Raw genomic sequence first — 20,257 nt, forward strand, 5'->3', positions numbered from 1 at the left:
AAGTGAAGCAGCTCACCCCTGCTCCGCCTCCTCCCTGAGCACACTGTCGCTGCTTCACTGGGGCGGGGAGTTCCCCTGCGTGCCGCCCTCTGCCCCTTGCTTGCTGCAGGCGGCCCTCCCCATGCTCCCCTGCCCCAGCTCCCTCCGCCTATATGTTAGCGGCGACCGAGGTGGCCGAAGATCTGGCTGCCGCAGTTGCTACCGAAGAAAATGCCGCCTCCCAAATCCTAGCGCCCTAGGTGACTGCCTAGGTCACCTAAATGGTTGCACCAGCCCTGAGTGGACCCCACAGCTCCCCATTTTGTCATGCATATTTTTAATAAAAGTCACAGATAGGTCACGAGCTTCCATGATTTTTTCTTTGTTGCCCATGACCTGTCTGTGACTTTTACTAAAAATATGCATGACAAAATCTTAGGCTAAGTATGAGTGATGTTAAAAGTGTTGCAGGCGCCATTATTGGCCCACAGAAAGATTCAGCCAGAAAAAGTCTATCTTTGCAGCTGCAGCTGTTTTCGATAACAGCCACAGAAATTTTTTCTTAGTAATAGGTATTCTATCTTGTCTAATAGGGCAAAGCCTTGGATTGTTGTAGATTCTTGTGGTGGGTAGTGAGGTATGAAATCAGAAGTCCATGCCCATCTATGCATACACATATTCCATGATTGCCAGCTCAACTGCACATGGTAACATGAGAAATACCATTCCTCTTTCAAAACTTAACCTCTTCCTCATGAACTAAGGAAAAATCATGTTTAGCTCATACTTTTGGGGCTTATATACACTTTAGAGACCAGTTGCATACTATTCAGTAGTGGATAGCAATACACAAACCAGTATATTACAAGTCAAATTAGAATGCAGGCAGTGCTTGTGCCAGGGACATCCAGGGTTGAACCCAGATGAATTTATTATTTTCACCACATTTAAAAAATAGACTTTCATTTGCTGCTCCCTCCAAGTCTGTCAATTACACCTTTCTCTGAATACTAGGTATAGTGCAGCCAACCATAGGGCATTTATAAGTCTAGTAACATTACTGGAGACTAAAATGAAAATGTTGGTGACTTAACAGAAGGTTCTGAGTAATAGCATACGTAGGACAGAGATTAAGGCCATTGAAATACCCAATAATGTTCTAAATAGAAATAATTTCATTAGGGTAAAAGTGTATTAAATAGATTCAAGCATCAACTGATATTTCTCACTTCTGCTATTAAGCTTTTACCTAGAGTAGCTAGCCATAATTTAGTATAATGTACTGGGGTGGAAGTAATAAAGTATAAAGGCTTCCTTCCCTTTCTTGCAACTTCCTTCACGCCAAGGTCAATAAAGCTTAGTGGGTCTGTAGTGATGGCAGGGAGAGGTAAGAGTGAAAAACTCTCTATGTGTTGGTGTTTTGTTACCAAAATAATAGAAATTTTCCTGTATAGCACAAAATGGTTCCACACCCCTAATCATGCTGGGATACTTGAGCTCTTTCCCCTCTTTTTTAGCCATGATGACTTGCTGAAATCTACCCTCTCCTCATTGTGTAACAGCAATTCCTCCTTAGTTTAAAATAATTTTTTGGGGGTTGAATCTTTGATGGCAACTTACTCTTAGCCCCATCCTTTTTCTTTCTTTCTTTTTTTTTTTTTAACAAGAAAAAGAGCCCATTAGAATAAGGGAAGAATTGTAATAAGAGGAACAAAAATTCCATTTTAAACATACTCAAAAGCGGTTGAACTGGGCCACAATAGAAACATGTGACGTGCTCTTAAGGTCCTTAATGGCAAAAAAGGAAAGATATTAGGAAAGATGTTACCTGATCACTTACCTCTTTCTGTCCAGTTGCTTGTAGATGCTATGGATACAGCCCTGGATCTGCACAGTCCTATGCCTCTATGCCAATTAGTTAGGTTTGGCAGAATTCAATTTTAATTTTTTCTTAATATAATTTTTATGGATAATATCAAGATTTTTTTCAATTTTCATCAATTTAAATGTTCACTCTTGCACGAAATTGTGTGTGAGAGAGAGACAGTAATTTCATAGCTGTAGATACTGGGATTCAAAAAGTTAAAGCTTTATACATGTTAAAACACAAGCTGTCAACATCACATGTCGAAATATACAAAGATATATAAATATCCTTAAATCAACAAATTGTACCTGTATTTACTATTCATTCACTAGTCCATTTGTAACAAGCCTAATTCAAAATATATACATCACTAGATTTTGACTTGAAGAAGTTCTCAAGCTGCTTTTTTTTTACTTTGCTTACCTGTACATTTCAATTATGCTCTATGGAAACATTTTTCTATTGTCTTGTGAGTCTATGGTGAAATCAACGTTTACCGACATTTACCAACAAATATCTAATCCTCCAATTAGTGTTGCCAAAATCTCTAGAGTATTCGTAATGCCCACTATTAGCAGCCAACTTATGACTATGTCTACATGAGTGCACTGGAGGAAAGTTTCCTTGTGTTACTGAAATATCGGGTCTGCCTAGCTGAGAGCCAATAACAGCCTGACAGGGATAACGAAAAGATGCTTTATTCTGTAGAAGAAAGGGAGCCTTGCACCTTGGTACAAAGACTCTGCCTTACACAAATTTCACAAACCTTTTATACAGATTCAGACAAAGACCCTTGCGTGTTAACACTTGATTGGTAGGTGTCAAACTCTGGGCTTCTGTTATACTGGTCTACAATTTTTGAGAAGTCGTCTGCTTCAGAGATAAAATGTGCTTTTTATTATGTATTTTGATGTGCTGAATTCAAATATGACAATTAAAACAACTGATTGGCTACTGTTTCTAAGATATTTAAGTTTTTACATTTTATGTCTATGTATATTGTGTAGATAGTAGAGTTTTAATCATAAATTGTAAACCTAGGTCTTTTCATGTGTTTATGGTTGCTTTACATGATAATATTTCACCTGTCCTGTTTATGTAACACTTTTTAAAAATCAGCAAAAGGGTTATATAAATAAAATGTATTATGAAACAAAAGGCAAAAAACTATTCTGTACATAGTTTAGTCCTATTCAGTGTCTACTCGGCGCTTCTTGTCTTGTCTCTTTTATTCATTAAATGGAGCATCTCTTGTCACTGTCCAGCAATAGTCTGCAAGCATTGATGGGCTCCATTTGCCCTGATAGCCTGCCAGGAGATTCCACTGCTGTAGTCTGGAGCCCAACAGCTCTGCCTTACTCTTGGGTAGTTCCAAATCCCTGACAAGGTCATTCAGTTCACCTTGTATTATGAGGTGTGGTTCAGAGGAGGAGGATGGGAGAAAATGTGGGTCCTGTGACATTGATGGTTCAGGACCAGAAGTTTCATCCTCTTCCTCTTCCTCATCTGACTCAAGTGAGAATGATTCTGGTGCATCAGGACCCGGCAGTCCTTCTCCATGAGGTACTGGGCGTATAGCTGATGAAATGTTTGAATAATGCACAGTCCACTTTTTCTTCTTTGACACACCTTTCCCAACTGGAGGCACCATGCAGAAGTAACAATTGCTGGTATGATCTGTTGGCTCTCTGCAAATCATTGGCACTGCAAAAGGCATCGATTTCCTTTTCCTGTTCAACCACTGGCGAAGATTTGTTGCACAAGTGTTGCAGCATATGTGTGGGGCCCATCTCTTGTCCTGATCTCCAATTTTGCAGCCAAAAGAAAGGTGATAGGCTTTCTTAACCAGAGTGGTTAGACTGCGCTTTTGTGATGCAAAAGTCACTTCACCACAAACATAGCAGAAGTTATCTGCACTGTTCACACAAGTACGAGGCATCTCCGCTCACTTTGGCTAAACAGAAATGTGTCCCTTTGCAAAATCAAACACTGACAAATAAGAGAGCATGACACTGTATGATTTCTAGAGCTGATATAGGGCAATTTGTTCAGCAGAGTGATGTAAGCTTCGTTATGATTGCATCATCCATGACTTCTAGGAATAACATGATGCAATTCATATCATGTATGATGCAATACCAGCTTCAGATTGCATCATTCATTGTTTTGCCTAAAAAGCAAGTACTGTCCAAACCTAGTCATAGATTTATTCATAGATCCAATCAAAGATGTATTTTAATCATTTCTGGTTTAAATTGAGATCCTTTCCCTTTATAACTCACTTATCCTCCGCCATTCCCAAGTCAAGGGTCATATATACTGACCCTATAGCATGTCTTGAAAACTAGAGCCAATCAACCATTTTAAGCATCATTTTCGTTCTCAGTGACCCAGAATTAGTAAAGTTGGACTACATTTATTTCAGAAGCATTTTGGCTGTAGAGCAGTGATCTGTTCAGTAAAAACTGGTTTGAAGCAAGTTTTCTCTGCTTTGAGGCAGAAGAGAAAAAAAAAAGTTCAAAAGTTCAGAGTACTGCTTCCCCCTACTGGCTACTTGTAAACTATTAAGCGGGGCTACCTTAACTTTCACACTTGCATCAACTCCCCAGGTGGCCAGCCATAATTTGGCCCATAGTTTCTCAACAGGTGGGCAAATACTATTTAAAAAATTCTTTGTAAAGATTAATTTGAATAAAAACTACTATTGATACCCTTTTCTTTCCTGGCTGTGCATATTCATATGTGAAAATGTTTGAAGAGAATCAGGGCATCACGGATACTTATAAAGTTTGTATTTGCAGGGACATTCTTGCTGTAAGTATTCACATGGACATCATGAAAGCTCTGGGAGTCATTTAGTCAGGGAGCAGAAAAATTGCCATGTGACTTAGGTAACCAGTCACAGTTTGTGTACAAATTGCAAATATTTCTGCCAAAGCACTCATGAGAATCCATTGCTGAAATATGTTCATCTAAACCATTTGTCTAAAAATGAACAAATTAGTGAAACTTGAAGTCTGTTCATTGATAGGTTGGAAGCACAGAAGTGGATAAATGTGTCAAGTAAATTGTTCCCTGCAAATGGCTTGCCCTGCTCTAGTCTCCTCTCCTTGAGTATGTAACTCCCATTAATGAATATTTATGAACAGTTAATGCACATTTAGAAGAGAATATACTCCTTGAACTCTGTGATTTTATCCTTCAGCAGAATGCAGTTTCATGCTGAAGGACTGTCAGTTCTGTTTCTCTGGCCATTCCACTCCATCATAAAATAAAACTCTTCTCTTCCCTTTATTTGATAAACTGTACATTACACACTGATATAATACTGTCAGTCACTCAACAATGGAGACTACAAAAAGAAGCTGACTGCAAATGATGTTACTTTATTGGAAGGGAAGTAGCATTTTGGAAGCCTAACTAACATTCCCTGTAAATTGTACACATGTGCAGCAATCATGTCTAATCTGCACAGGTCAGAAACTATGTCATTCACATCTCCTCTGTGTGGCCCCAGCTGAGATGTAGAGTGGACCTTTCAGAACCTGCCCTTCTGCTTTCCCCTGTCCCCCTCGACAGGGTGCCATGCAGCCCTGCGTCCTTGCTGCGGGGGAGTGGAAGCACTTCCGGTTTTGGGGATGAGCTTGCAGGGTAGGGGGCAGGGGGAAGAGAGAAGGCAGCAGCTCAGGGACAGCCCTTGGGCAGGAGTTCAGAGAAGGAACCCAACTCAGCTTTGCAGTGCTGGCCTAGGACAGTGGAGGCTCCAGAGCAGAGGCCTGATGGAGCCAAATCACTAACCACCTAGGGTGACCAGACAGCTAATGTGAAAAATCAGGACAGGGGATGGGGGGTAATAGGCACCTATATAAGAAAAAGACCCAAAAATCGGGACGGTCCCTATAAAATTGGGACATCTGGTCACCCTATAACCACCTCATCTGGCCATTGGTTTCCAGAGATGTGGTGATTGCCACTGGTGAGAGGTTGCAGGGGAGGGAGCTGTGACCAGGGCCTCTTTTGGGGAGAGCCCAGTTTGGGGGTCTGAATCCCCTGGCCAGGAGAGATGTGCGCCGACCACCACTGGGCTCCTAAGGCTTCTACAGGGGAGAAAATTGTTTTCCCCTTGGACCATGCGAATAATAGGGACAAGAATACTGGAGAGGAATCTGCCTGGGGCAGCGCTCCCTACATATCCCTCACCAGACACTGCAATCTCTCCTTACACACCCTCAACCCTGTGCCTTCCCCCTCCCCCCAACAATGTAAGAAGACTTTTTTTTAAAGTGTAAGCTTGTCCAAGGACAAAAATGTACTGCTCAGTGCAGTTTGTCCCCACTTAGTACAAAGGAAATCTAGAGGGAAGGTGGATTCTAACATGGTGGTTTTTTGTTTGTTTGTTCTTGCAGTTATATGCAATACAAACTGTAACTCTTAGAACATTAGGCAAGGGAAATTGTCAACCATTAATCTTCCTATTCATCATTGCAACTGTTGTGGGAAGGGGACAAAGAATTGGCACTGAAGACTTTCTGCATATCCGAAGAGTAGGAGGTTATGTAGGCTAGTAAATAGAGTATTGGAATGGGAGTTGGACTCAGGAGACTTGAGTTCTAATGCCAGGTCTGTCACTGATGTGCTGTGTGACTTTAGGATTTACCTCTGTTTCCTCTCCTTTTGCCTGCTTGCCTGGGTTAGACTGTAATATTTTGGGTGGCAGGGACTGTTAATGAGCGTACATGTAGCCCAGGGGGGACTGGATATAAGCTAGGGCCTGGAATACAGATAGCAAATAATAGTATTTAGCTTTGTTATGCAAACTCAGATATGTAGATGTTCACAGCCACATCCTGGCCTACCTTTTTCAAAAAGTTAAGAATTTGTGCTACAAAGCTGTTTTTGTTGAGTCACTCAAATCATTTTTCACTGTAAAATAAAATAAGTTTTCCTGAGCAGAATTTCATATAATAAAGTAAAATGTAGATATGAATTGAAAGGCAGATAATATATGGCAAATAGTGGCAGCTGATTAATAAGTAAATGAACAAGCTAAAGGTCTGATCCAGAGTCTAATCAAGTCATTCCATTAACTTCAGTGGGCTTTGGATCAAGCCCCAATTTAGGAACACAACATAATATATTATTTTTTGTTCTGTGTTCAGACAATGCCTAGTGCAATGAGGTCCTGCTCCATGCTCTTCAGTGCTACCCAAATGCAAATAATAATAATGTATTTGGCTTTTTTTTTAGTAGAGCAAGAGCAGTTTCACGTCCTGAATAAAACCAAAATGAAAACAGTGCAATATAAAATTTTAAACCCTAAAACATTTAATAATTTATTTAGATCATTGTGAACCATCTCAGTGTTTGTTGCTCGTGGATTAGCCAGGTCTGTCCGAGATAAGAAACAACATTTGAAACTGTTGAGAAAGCTAGGAGGAAGTTGCTAAGCAGTGTAGTAGTTTTGTACATGCAGTGCCTCATCATTTTAATGTCTTCCTTATCTGATATCTTTCTTGACCATTCATCAGCCAAATCACAAAACGCCAAACATAATGTGAAGTAGGGCAGGGTCTGTTTATGTTTGTGTAATTCCATCTGTTTCCTTTGATTTTAAACTAGTAGTCAATATTATTATGGAATCTGTTGTAGGGAAAGATCCTCTTATTTTTTCACTATAATGGGCGACATGTAACTGTCCCTTGGTCAGTTTTTAATGTCTGGGTTTGAGGAAAAATTGATACAACATTGTAATCCCTAACTTTGCTAGGAGAAAATAAAAGGGAACAATTGATGCCACGAATGTTATGCTGCACTTATATTTAACAACTCTTGAGACTTATGTGAGCTAGAGTATGATCTGGTAGTTAACGCAGAGAACTGAGTCAGGACTTCTTGGCCTCTATTTCAGTCTGTGAATGACTTTCTCTGTGACCTTTGGCCAGTTGCCTGGCTGCATAAAATTAGGTACTGAAGCCCTTGAACTTGCAAGCTCAAGTGTACCGGCAGACTCCTCCAACCACACGTGCTCCCACTGAAATCAGTCATGCTGTGGGGCTCGGGGCACCTCCCATGCACAAGGCTATATGTATTTAGCAATGGTTCTTGGTTCAGGACACTAAGAGCTCCTGCCAAATCTGGGGCTGGGATACTGTCAGAAATGATAACTCAGAGAAGCAAATGATATCACTCAGTATGTAGATGGGAGAGACTGGTAAGACATTGCTACCAATTCATCAGCGTTTAAATATCCTCACATTAGAACATTTGTTTACAAATAGGTTATTAAAGTAGCTTCTGCATTTCCTAAGATAGACTCATCATCACTGGACTAAATATGAGGAGAAAATGCTACCAAAGTGCTTTTATCAGCTTTGGTTGGTGTCACTATGACTTTCTTCTTCCTGCACACTCCAGTGTTCCCTTTCTCTACATATCCTCTCCTCGTGCCTAGGATCTGTGCAGCATGTGCATAACGAAACCAGTGGGAATCTTTGTACTGTCTTAAATGAGCTTTGGATCAAGCATTGTATGCAAGCAGAAGTGGCTCCTAGTACAAGTAAAGCAGTGAGCGAGTGCAGCTTAAATTCAAGGGATGCTGGCTCCCTGTCCTGTTTCCATATCACAAGCTCACACCCCACAGACTCCTCTCTCAATGCGATGATGATATTTCCAGGAAGGGAATGAAGTCACAAAAGCAACCAATCAGTACTTCTGGAGCTATGAGTTATCACAAGTCCCACATTCTAGAGCAGGTATTGTATTTTCAGGAAATAGAAGAACACTGTGGCACCCATGTGGCTGGGCAGCAGGCATTAGCATAGGGACATACCTGCCAATCTCTGTTGGTTCTTTATCAGCAGTATGTTCAGTAGTAACTCAACGACACCTTGGAGCAAGAACTCTCTGCACCATAATAAACGGTGTACGCAGTTTATGGTGTTGACTTGAACAATTTCATCACTACATTTCTTTCGGAATCATAACAAACTGCAAAATGAAAGGACAACATTTTAACACATTCAAATGGCGCTTCAGTTACTGGCATCTGCTACCAGCTATGGCAATAGTGAATAAGATACAGCTACTGAAGTACTTAACACAAAAATTTGATAGTCCCATTTGCTAAAGCATAAAAGATTTCTAAATGAGTGTCTGCATCTCAAATCTACACATCTGAAAACTTTTATCCTACACTCCAAACATTTGTCATAAGCTCCCCCAGTAAGAACTGTGATTAAACTTTGTGTCCTGGAGTAAAACATGAGGTTTTATCATCTTCTCTCTAAAAGGTTTCACTAATCTTGACACTTCAGCACACAGTTTAATTTAGGAAGCTTGGATACCACTGAAGGCAGTTCAAGTTTTCTACAGACAATGAAATACAGCATATCCTCACTCACTGCCTTAGGTCAGAGATCATCTTTCACCCTTGCCTCTGGTCAGGGACTGAATGACATCCTGAACAACTGGCACTTTGTGTTTTATGATGCCAAGTGACAGTGAAGTAGTTTATAATATGATCTACAGCCTTAAACTGTCTAGAGGGATGTGGAGATGACAATCTTTGATAACTCATTCATGATGAAAGAATAATTGCCACAGAGAAATGAAGCTGAAGAGGCAGGAGCATAGGCTACAAATAGCTGGTATGTGTACTTTAAGTACTCTAAGTGTTTTTTAACTCTGAACTGCACGCTCTTGTGAAAAGGAGTGAGAAGGGAAAGGTATTTACTTGGTGTCCATAATTGGTATTGTTACAGGTTTAACAGAGTATCCACCAAAACAAACCCAGCTTTTCAGAGGCTTTATAACCTGAAAATGCATCAGGCAGAAACTGAATATACGAGTAATTATTTTATCTTGTCTCTCTCCAGAATACACATACACAAAATAATAATATTTAGGACATGCATAATGCCTTACTAATGTGAATGAATTAAATGTCACAATGTCTCTAAAAGGGAAAGTAAGGCATAGGTTAATGGCTCGATTCTAAGGGTATGTCTACACTATGGGATTATTCCGATTTTACATAAACTGGTTTTGTAAAACAGATTGTATAAAGTCGAGTGCATGCGGCCACACTAAGCACATTAATTCTGTGGTGCGCATCCATGTACCGAGGCTAGCGTCGATTTCCAGAGCGTTGCACTGTGGGTGGCTATTCCATAGCTATCCCATAGTTCCCGCAGTCTCCTCCACCCCTTGGAATTCTGGGTTGAGATCCCAGTGCCTGATGGGGCAAAAAACATTGTCGCGGGTGGTTCTGGGTACAGCCTCACCCCTCCCTCCATGAAAGCAGCAGACAACCGTTTCGTGCCTTTTTTCCTGGGTGAACTGTGCAAACACCGTAGCACAGCAAGTATGGACCCTGCTCAGATCAAGACCGCAATCGTGGACGTTGTAAACACCTCGCGCATTCTTGTGCAGTCTATGCTGAACCAGGACCTGCAAAGCCAGGTGAGGAGGAGGCGGCTACGGCAGCGCGGCGACGAAAGTGATAAGGACATGGACACAGAATTCTCTCAAACCGTGGGCCCCTGCACTTTGGAGATCCTGCTGGTAATGGGGCAGGTTCTAGCCATTGAATGCCTATTTTGGGCCCGGGAAACAAGCACAGACTGGTGGGACCGCATTGTTTTGCAGGTTTGGGACGATTCACAGTGGCTGCGAAACTTTCGCATGCATAAGGGCAGTTTCATGGAACTGTGTAATTTGCTTTCCTCTGCCCTGAAACGCCATAATACCAAGATGAGAGCAGCCCTCACAGTTGAGAAGCGAGTGGCAATAGCCCTCTTGAAGCTTGCAACGCCAGACAGCTACCAGTCAGTCGGGAATCAATTTGGAGTGGGAAAATCTACTGTGGGGGCTGCTGTGATGCAAGTAGCCAAAGCAATCATTAAGCTGCTGCTACTAAAGGTTGTGACTCTGGGAAATGTGCAGATCATAGCGGATGGCTTTGCTGCAATGGGATTCTCTAACTGTGGGGGGGCGATAGATGGAACCCAGATCCCTATCTTGGCACCGGAGCACCAGGGCACCCAGTACGTAAACCGCAAGGGGTACTTTTCAATGGTGCTGCAAGCACTGGTGGATCACAAGGGACGTTTCACCAACATCCACGTTGGATGGCCAGGCAGGATTCATGACGCTTGCATCTTCAGGAACACTACTCTGTTTAAACGGCTGCAGCAAGGGAATTACTTCCCAGACCAGAAAATAACAGTTGGGGATGTTGAAATGCCTGTAGTTATCCTGGATGACCCAGCCTACCCCTTGATGCCATGGCTCATGAAGCCATACACAGGCAGCCTGGACAGTAGTCAGGAGCTGTTCAACTACAGGCTGAGCAAGCGCAGAATGATAGTAGAATGTGCATTTGGCCGTTTAAAGGCGCGCTGGCGCACATTACTGACTTGCTCAGACCTCAGCCAAACCAATGTCCCCTTTGTTATTGCTGCTTGCTTTGTGCTCCACAATCTGTGTGAGAGTAAGGGGGAGACCTTTATGGCGGGGTGGGAGGCTGAGGCAAATCACCTGGCTGCTGATTACACGCAGCCAGACACCAGGGCGATTAGAAGAGCACACCACGAAGCGATGTGCATCAGAGAAGCTTTGAAAACGAGTTTCATCACGGGCCAGGGTACGGTGTGACTGTTGTGTTTGTTTCCCCTTGATGAGCCCCCCACCCCTTGATTGACTCATTTCCTGTAAGCAACCTACCCTCCCCCTTCGATTACAGCTTGCTTAAGGAAATAAAGTCACTATCGTTTAAAAATCATGTATTCTTTATTAAAAAGTCATTATAAAAAGAGGTAGAGAACTGACAAGGTATCCCGGGTGTGGTTTTGGAGGAGGATAGGAGGGAAGGAAAAGTCCACTAAAAATATTTCAAAGTAATGACAGCCTTTTGGTTGGGCTGTCCACAGGGATGGAGTGGGCAGGTGTCCGAAGCCTTCCCCCACGCGTTCTTACACGTCTGGGTGAGGAAGATATGGAACATGGTGAGTGGTGAGGGTGGTTACACAGGGGCTGCAGCGACACTCTATGACCTTGCTGCTGTTCCTGAAGCTCCACCAGACCTCGGAGGATGTCAGTTTGATCACGCAGCAGCCCCAGCGTTGCATTTCGCCACCGCTGATCTTCCTGTCACCACCTCTCATCTCGAGCATCTCTCCTCTCCTCACGTTGGTCCCTCCTGTCCTCATGTTCACTGGCATCTTTCCTGTAATTTGATACCACGTCCTTCCACTCATTCAGATAAGCTCTTTCATTGCGGGTTACTTCCATTATTTCCGAGAACATTTCGTCTGGCATTTTTTTTTTCCTCTGCCTTATCTGAGATAGGCTTCTGGATCGAGTAGGAAGGCTTGAAAAATTTGCAACTACATGAGGGAGGTAAAAAAGGGAGAGAAGTATTTAAAAAGATACATTTTAGAGAACAATGGTTATACTCTTTCACAGTGAACAACACTATTCACCTTACATAGCACATGTAATTTCACTACAAAGTCGCATTTTGCATCTTAATATTGAGATTGCGGCTCTGGTGTTAGAGATCTCACAGACGCAGGTCCGGGCAGCAGAATTCAGCTTGCGTGCGGCTATGGTAAGCCATTGTCTTTCGGCTTCTGCAGCCTTCATATACACAGTGCCCTCCTTTCCCAAATACCAAGCAAAGCCCTTTCAGTGCTGCTTCTTTCCTGTTAGCATGCAGCAGCAGAAACCACCCCCCTATCCAATTCTCTGGGATGATTGCTTTACCCCTCCCCCCACCGCATGGTTGGTATCATGGAAAATCACTGCTAATTACCCCTCTTCCCCCCCCCCCACACTGCGTGGGTAGTAGCAGGGAAGATCTCTGCTAGCCAAACGTGAAAAAGCTCAGCTCCATTCCCCCTTTCCCTCTCCCCGCTTGGCTGCCTGCAAGGAAGGATTTCTTTTAAGCAACGGGCAAACAGCCCAGTAGGAATGGCCATCTCTGTCCCCTTAATTAAATTCCTGAATTTCAACCAGATTACCATGAACGATATCACTCTTCTGAGGATAACATAGCAAGATAAAGAGCGGATGTTGCTGGAATGCCAGCAATCACCAGGACCGTATGCAGCTAGGCTTTGTCATGCAGTGATACCAGATTACTTGCTACATGCATGGCGTGGTCAAGTGTCCTACCATGGTGGACGGAATAAGGCTGCCTTGCCCAGAAACCTTCTGCAAAGGCTTTTGGAGTACCTCCAGGAGAGCTTCATGCAGATGTCCCTGGAGGATTTCCGCTCCATCCCCAGACACGTTAACAAACTTTTCCAATAACTGTACTGGCCGCGAATGCATCCCAAGTCCTCATGGCAAATCAATCATTAAAAAACGCTTGCTTTTAAACCATGTTTTATATTTACAAAGGTACACTCACCACAGGTCACTTCCATGGCTTCACTGTCTGGGCTAGTGGCTTGGGAGGACTGGGAGGGTAATTCTGTCTGAGTGAGAAAAAGCTCCTGGCTGTTGGGGAGAACGGAGTGCTGTGTGCTCTCTGCAAGCTCGTCCTCCTCTTCCTCTTCCTCATCTTCCCCGTCTGCAGAATCCTCAGCCATGGCTGAGATTACCACCCCCACCTCGGAATCCACAGACAGGGGTGGGGTAGTGGTGGCGGACCCCCCTAGAATTGCGTGCAGCTCAGCGTAGAAGCGGCATGTTTTCGGCCCTGCCCCGGGTCTTCTGTTTGCTTCTTTGGTTTTCTGGTAGGCTTGTCTGACCTCCTTAACTTTCACTCTGCACTGCACTGAGTCCCTGGTGTGGCCTTTCTCCATCATAGCCTTGGAAATTTTTTCAAATGTGTTTTCATTTTGTCTTTTGGAACGGAGTTCTGTTAGCACAGAATCCTCTTCCCATATAGCGATCAGATCCAGTAATTCCCGTGCGGTCCATGCTAGAACTCTTTTTCTATGCTCAGGAGACTGCATTGTTACCTGTGCTGATGAGCTCTGCGTGGTCACCTATATTGGTGAGCTCTCCACACTGGACAAACAGGAAATGAAATTCAAAAGTTTGCGGGGCTTTTCCTGTCTACCTGGCCAGTGCATCCAAGTTCAGATTGCTGTCCAGAGTGGTCACAGTGGTGCACTGTGGGATATCGCCCTGAGGCCAATACCGTCGATTTGCGGCCACACTAACCCTAATCCGATAGGGTAATACCGATTTCAGCGCCACTCCTCTCATCGGGGAGAAGTACAGAAACCGGTTAAAGAGCCCTTTATATCGATATAAAGGGCCTCGTTGTGTGGATGGGTGCAGCGTTAAATCAGTTTAACTCTGCTAAAATCGGTATAAACGCGTAGTGTAAACCAGGCCTAAGGCTGCTTTACCCTGCTCTGGCACTGTAAAGGGATCTTAAAATGGATATAAATTACATTTATGCTTGCATAAAGGCCCCTTTATGCACGATAGGCAGGGCTACCCAGAGGCGGGGGCAAGTGGGGCAATTTACACCAGGCCCCGCAGGGACCCCGCGAGCCCTGGCACGGGGGCGGTCTGGGTCTTCAGCCGGCATTTTGGCAGAGGGGGGCCCTTCAGTGCTGCCGAAGGAGCGGAGCGCCTGAAGGGCCCCCCGCTGCTGAAATGCTGCCGCAGACCTGGACTGTCACTGCTTCCCCACTTTGCCCCAGGCCCGCTAAATCCTCTGGGTGGCCCTGGCGACAGGAGTGTATACTGGCCTAAGTGTAACTGAGAATCAGACCCCAAAGCCTTGTATGCTAGTGAGTTTACAGTGGCACAGCTGTACCAATGCAGCTGCTCCGCTCTTGTAGCCACTCTGTGCCGACGGAAGAGGGCTCTCCCATGGACAAAATAAAACCACTTCAACGAGTGGCGGTACCTATGTTGGTGGGAGAAGCTCTCCTGCCAACATAGCGCTGTGCACACTACCGCTTATGCCAGCGAAACTCATGTCACTCAGGGAGGTGTTTTTTTCCACACCCCTGATTGTTGTAAGTTTTGCCAACATAAGTGGTAGTATAGACATGGCCTAAGGTTCTTGACAAAGGCCATGGTGGAAGTCATTGTCAGACATGGAACTAGAATGCAAGAATACTTTCGCTCTGAGTCCTGCTTTCAGTCTTTTTGACTGTTGCCTTTTCTGCTCCTCCTTATGGCCAGAGGCTATATTGATGGCTTAGCAGAGGAGTCACCTCATCTGAATGCAGCCAGCCAGAGACCTGAGGGGTGCTTGCCTGGTCATATCACCACCAGCAGCAGTCCCTGAGGCACCTCCACGGCACAGACACAAATGAGGCCAAGGTCACACCAAAACTGAGACACCCACCATGAGCTTCACAGGCTCAAAAGGTCAGTGCTGATGCACTGGGAGTGGGGAGGAGGAAGATTATCAAGAATAACTTGTACTGTCAAAAAAAAAAAAAAAAAGTCAGCGTGACCAACCTTCTGGTCTAGTGTTTGCCTGCAATTTTCAAGGCTAACCCTGCAATGTATAACTCTGTGCAAGATTACTATTAAAAAATGGAAGCTCATATTAACTGACATTTTAATAGCCTGTAAAATCAACCGTGGGGCTGAAGATGGAGATTCCAGTCAGCACTGCAGCCGACAAGGTAGACCATAATTTAGGCCCTTAGTTTAATGGCGCTGTTTTCAAACATGAGCGCTCAGCAGGCACCTAAGTCTTCAATGGGAGTTATGGGTGCTCAGTACCTTTTCACACCAGGTCACCTGGCATTTGATCCAAAGTGAGCATCAGATCATTGCCTAAATTTAGTTGCTTAAATACGGAAATGCGAATATTTTGGTCAAACTACCCTAATTCTAATACAAAGGACTTATTCACTGGCACACACGGCTTCCCAGTAATTTCAAAGTAGTGAGGCTATTGCACCAAACAGCCTCCAGATCCCACCAGACTTAGAAAATCAGTAAAGAAGATGTGTACATTACTGAAAATCACCTGGTAGCAATTAAAACAATACCTTCTAAGAAGAGAAGATGAACATGTTGTTGATTTAAAGCTTGGCAGTGACTGTTTTGTTGGATATATAGGAAGCTTCCCATGACATTTCATTAATATCACAGTGAATTAACTTTATAGTGGTGTAATGCTTAATCCAATTTAGGTTTAGTGTTATTAATGATACTGCTTGGGAAATAGTTTTAAGGCAATTAAACAGTAGTATATAACATTGCGAAGCATCACTGCTGGTAGGCTGATGGCATCACAAAATAACACATTTTAAAAGGGAATTGAAAATGGAAGGATAGCACTTTCTAATGATTGAATCCTTTGTGTTTGGAAGGGTACCAAGCCACATGAAAATCTATTTTAGAAGACTGAGTGAGTGAGTGAGTGAGTACTGTGTATTTACAAAAGTAAATATGCTGTTCCTTCTGCCTGCAAACAGCTTGATCCACATGGAGTGCATATATTGGCTTTACCATGAATGTTGCTTTTGCTTAAAAAAAATGTGCATTGTTGGCTCTGGACTCAAATATAACACCCGATTAGGAATAATAAAGGTTGTACAAGCAGAGTACATTTGACATTCAGAACATGCAGGCTAATGTCTGAGCTGAGACATATACACCACAGAACAGACGTCAGCAGAGTATCATCAGAGTAATGACCATATATTTGTAAATATATGGAACTCCGAGGTGGTACAGTGTAGAGAAAAGCAAAAGCCTTGTGAATAGAGCATATTGGGTAGCTTAGTTCAATAAGTTTTTTACTATTTTCTTCAACTCTCTCTTTCCTTCTGCCAACTATGTTTCTAGTATTTTATTGCCTTAATTCAGCACATCAGACAACCCGAAGGCTGAACCACCATCCTCCCCGTGTAAAAGTCTTAGAATTCTCCCCATAGCTCTTTCTGGCACCCCTCCTCATTTTTATTGTTCCATCAAGACTCTTCTAATCCTTCCCGCTCTCCTTTCTTCTTAATCCCCTTCAATTTATGGCCACAGCCCACAATGGTTCTTTCCTGTCCCCATTTTATCTTTGTCCCCTTCAGACTACACATTTTGCTGCACACTTGTTTTCTTCTCAAAATTTTTCCATAGCCCCTGAACCAGGCACTTCCTTATTCCAGACCCTTCCTGTTAAATTTACTCTGTTGAATATCTGTTCCTTCAGTACAAAATATCTCGTCAGTAACCTTATGAAAGATGAGGTGTAATGTGACTTGCAGTTGGAACAAGTCAATCAGAAAGGCCACCTTTTCCAGAGTCCTCAGCCCAGCTTCAACTAGTGCTCAGGGAACGCTGAGATCACAAACACATGCACAGATGACAAAATTTGCAGCCAGAAAGAAAAAAAAAAAAAAGCCCCACAGTTATTTCATCTGTTTGGTTTTGCACATTTAAATCCTAGAAACTTGTACATGGAAGGGATAGTAATAAAGAATTGCACATCCAATCATGAACAAATGAAAGCCAGAATTTGAAAACTAGACCCTGGACTGTGGTTGCAATGCTCCATATACACTTCTCAGTACCCTCCACTCACCACTTTTTGCAGGCTCAGTCCTAGCTCTGGGTGAGGAATTTGTTGTTTCTTTCACTCTAAGATCGCTGTAATTTGTGGTAATATAGCCTCTGCCTCTAGTACCCATCTCTCCTATACGTCATACTGTCCTTCCTCAATATTTTCCTTCCCCTTCTTTGTTCCCAGGGTTCTTTGTGAAATCATCGGCTGCCTTTTAAGAAAATAATTTTGTTTCTTGACACTCACCCCCTTTTCTCTTTCAGGGCCAGATTCTGATCTCAGTTAAGTCACTGAAAGAGTGAATAGCATCTTGTTTGGTTCATTTCCCCCTGCCCCCGCCCCATACACCTTTGTTCCCCTACATTTTAGTCATTGTTTAGTCACTCTATTTCCTTTGTCTCTTCTCTAAGATCTGCCACTGCATGAATCTTTCTTAAATCTAGCTTCCTGTTACCCTAACACACACTCTACCACCTTGTCTTACCATTCCCTGCCTCAACCAAGTGCCCCAGAGTACCCTCCAATACGTCTGTTAGTCTATAAGGTGCCACAGGACTCTTTGTTGCTTTTTACAGATCCAGACTGACACAACTACCCCTCTGATAAAGAATACCCTGGATTGTCATCAGCCTGGCCAGAAATAGAGAACAAGACTGGTCCTTGTAACAGGCAGCCTTCCCCTTTAAGGGCCAAGAGCCCTGGGTTCTGCTAGCCCTGTTCAGTTAGCCCCACACTGCTACACCTAGATGGGATGTTGGACTTAAAAGGAGGAAACCCAGTAGTTGAGGCAGGATGGAGAAGAGAGCAGCAGGGAAACTGCTCCTGTGTGGGGCAAGAAGCTAGCCTTGGGCTAGGAATTGCCTGAAGGCTGCAGCCTTCCAGAAGCCTTTGGTAGGACGGTAGACTTGGCTTGGACTCTTGGGGGTGACTGGAGCCCAGAAGCTGGTGGGCAGTAGGACAAGCTATTGCTACTGATGCCTGTCTGCAGAAGAGGAAGGAAGGTTGAGCCCAGCATGTTCAAAGATTCTTTTTGTATTGTCCTGGTGCTGTTTTGGGGCTTGGACTAAGGGGCTCTGATCTCTGGAAGGGTTAAGAACATAAATGTGACCTGAGGAGGGCCAAGTCACTGTACCCAAAGGAAGAGGCAGGGAGAAGAGGTTGCAATGAAGGGGCACTCTGGGATGGTAAGTCTTGTACCAGCACCGTTGCCCTTCTTTATGGAAGGGCCCCATAAATAGACTCTACATCTCAAATGTTCAGATAATCCACTACCCTTTACTGGTTCTAGATTCTGCTAATGGCTGTAGGAGCTGTGCTCGTGGATTTGTGGGGGAGGGGTATCTGCTTAGTGCCTGACCAAAAGAGGCATTTTTGGAATAAGAATTTGATTTCTTTACCTTGCAAGTAGAATCTGGGGCTTCTGTATTCAATGGGTTCATGTGGGGGCTGATCTGAATCCCATTGAAATCACCGGGAGTCTTGCTGTTGACTTGAGTGGTCTTTGAACCAGGCCCATAATTAATACTGGTGCTATACAAAAGGGCCTAATCCTGCAGTCGTCATACAGTCAAAATGCCCATTGATTTCAGCTGGAGTGCTACCTAATACTGGACTGCATGGCAGTACCCCAAATTATCTAAAGTAATGAGGGACAATGAGCTGGGAAAGGTGAAGTCGCAAGTGAATTTGAAGATGGTAAAACTCACATTTCCAGGCATAGTTGGGCTAATGCCTTACAGCTAATAACCCGTATCACCATATGTTCTTAGTAAACTATAATGTGTTTTATTTTGTGGGCTGTTATACTGTGGTCTGTTGGGGAGCGCTTGTGTTTGTATGTTAGTCTGGTTGTGCTTTTAATCTTGTATGCTGCCTTGGGCTCAGGTGCTTTAAATTCACATAAAGTAAATAAATGTGCAATTGGCATGTCTGTAAGACTCTTTAATGTCACAGTTTTAGGCAACAAGCTATTGTTTCTCTTGAGAGAGTTTCATTTCTGATCTTATTGTTTTTGGTTTGATTCAGAGTCTGTTCTCTGTTGCTGTTTGGCATACACTATGCTACAGATATATTTAAAGAAATGATAGATGTTAGTTCCAAAGATTATTCTTATGCTAGTCCTATCACCAGCTTCTCTCTGTGGTCTCTTTAGTATTGACAAAATAGCTTTTATTTTACTTTAAGGTATCAAAATGCAGTTAAGAAGGGAAATAACATGTCTACATCCTCAACATTGCAGTTTTATTGCCTAAGGTGACATGCCAAAGATATGTAATTAAATGATTTGGGGTAACACAGCACATTTTCCATATCATATGTGGATGAGATCTTCTGATGAAAGTATTTTTGTCTAGACATGCTAATTTGTATAACTGCATTTTTTTTAAATTAAAGGACTTATCTGCCAGATTTGAATCTTTAATTATCTATGTCAACATGCATGTATATGATTAGAACATTTGTTGTGTTATGAGTGTCAGTACACAATTTGGCTCTAACTCAACCAGGCTGAGGGGAAATTGCTGCATGGAACATTTCTGTCTGACATAGGTTTACTTGTTTGTTTCTGTTTAATCTATCCAAAGTTATCACTGGAGAGTAGGTCAAAAACGGAAAGTTTGTAGAATTCAGCTGGCAGTTAAAATCTGCTCTGGGTCTCATTTGCTGTTGTGGAGTTGCTTACACCACAGCGAAGTTAGAGTGAAATGCCATCATTCTGGCTTGGGAGGAGTTTACACTCACTTGTCACTGACGTAAATTACTACACAAGATGCCGGGCAATGGATGGTTAGCCCCTGAATGTACACATTATTTGAATGGATTTCCCCACTTGGAAAGTGCAAAGGGGCTAACCAGCAAAGAATTCCCCCATTGGAGGGAAACTCCCAGGCATGTCAGATATATCATCTCTGGATCTTATC

The 20,257-nt window shown here is 43.2% G+C and overlaps 1 long non-coding RNA gene across 1 annotated transcript in view; it reads left to right on the forward strand.

Annotated features, from left to right (window-relative positions):
* The window catches only part of LOC127056402 (uncharacterized), a 97,930-nt gene extending 78,937 nt beyond the window's left edge, over nucleotides 1-18,993 (forward strand). Inside the window, exon 3 of the long non-coding RNA XR_007775802.1 lies at nucleotides 17,912-18,993. This is a non-coding gene — a long non-coding RNA (uncharacterized LOC127056402). The remainder of the gene's footprint in view (nucleotides 1-17,911) is intronic.
* The last annotated feature ends 1,264 nt before the right edge of the window (nucleotides 18,994-20,257 follow it).

Source organism: Gopherus flavomarginatus, chromosome 8 (genome assembly GCF_025201925.1).
Source record: "Gopherus flavomarginatus isolate rGopFla2 chromosome 8, rGopFla2.mat.asm, whole genome shotgun sequence".
Lineage (NCBI taxonomy): Eukaryota > Metazoa > Chordata > Testudines > Testudinidae > Gopherus > Gopherus flavomarginatus.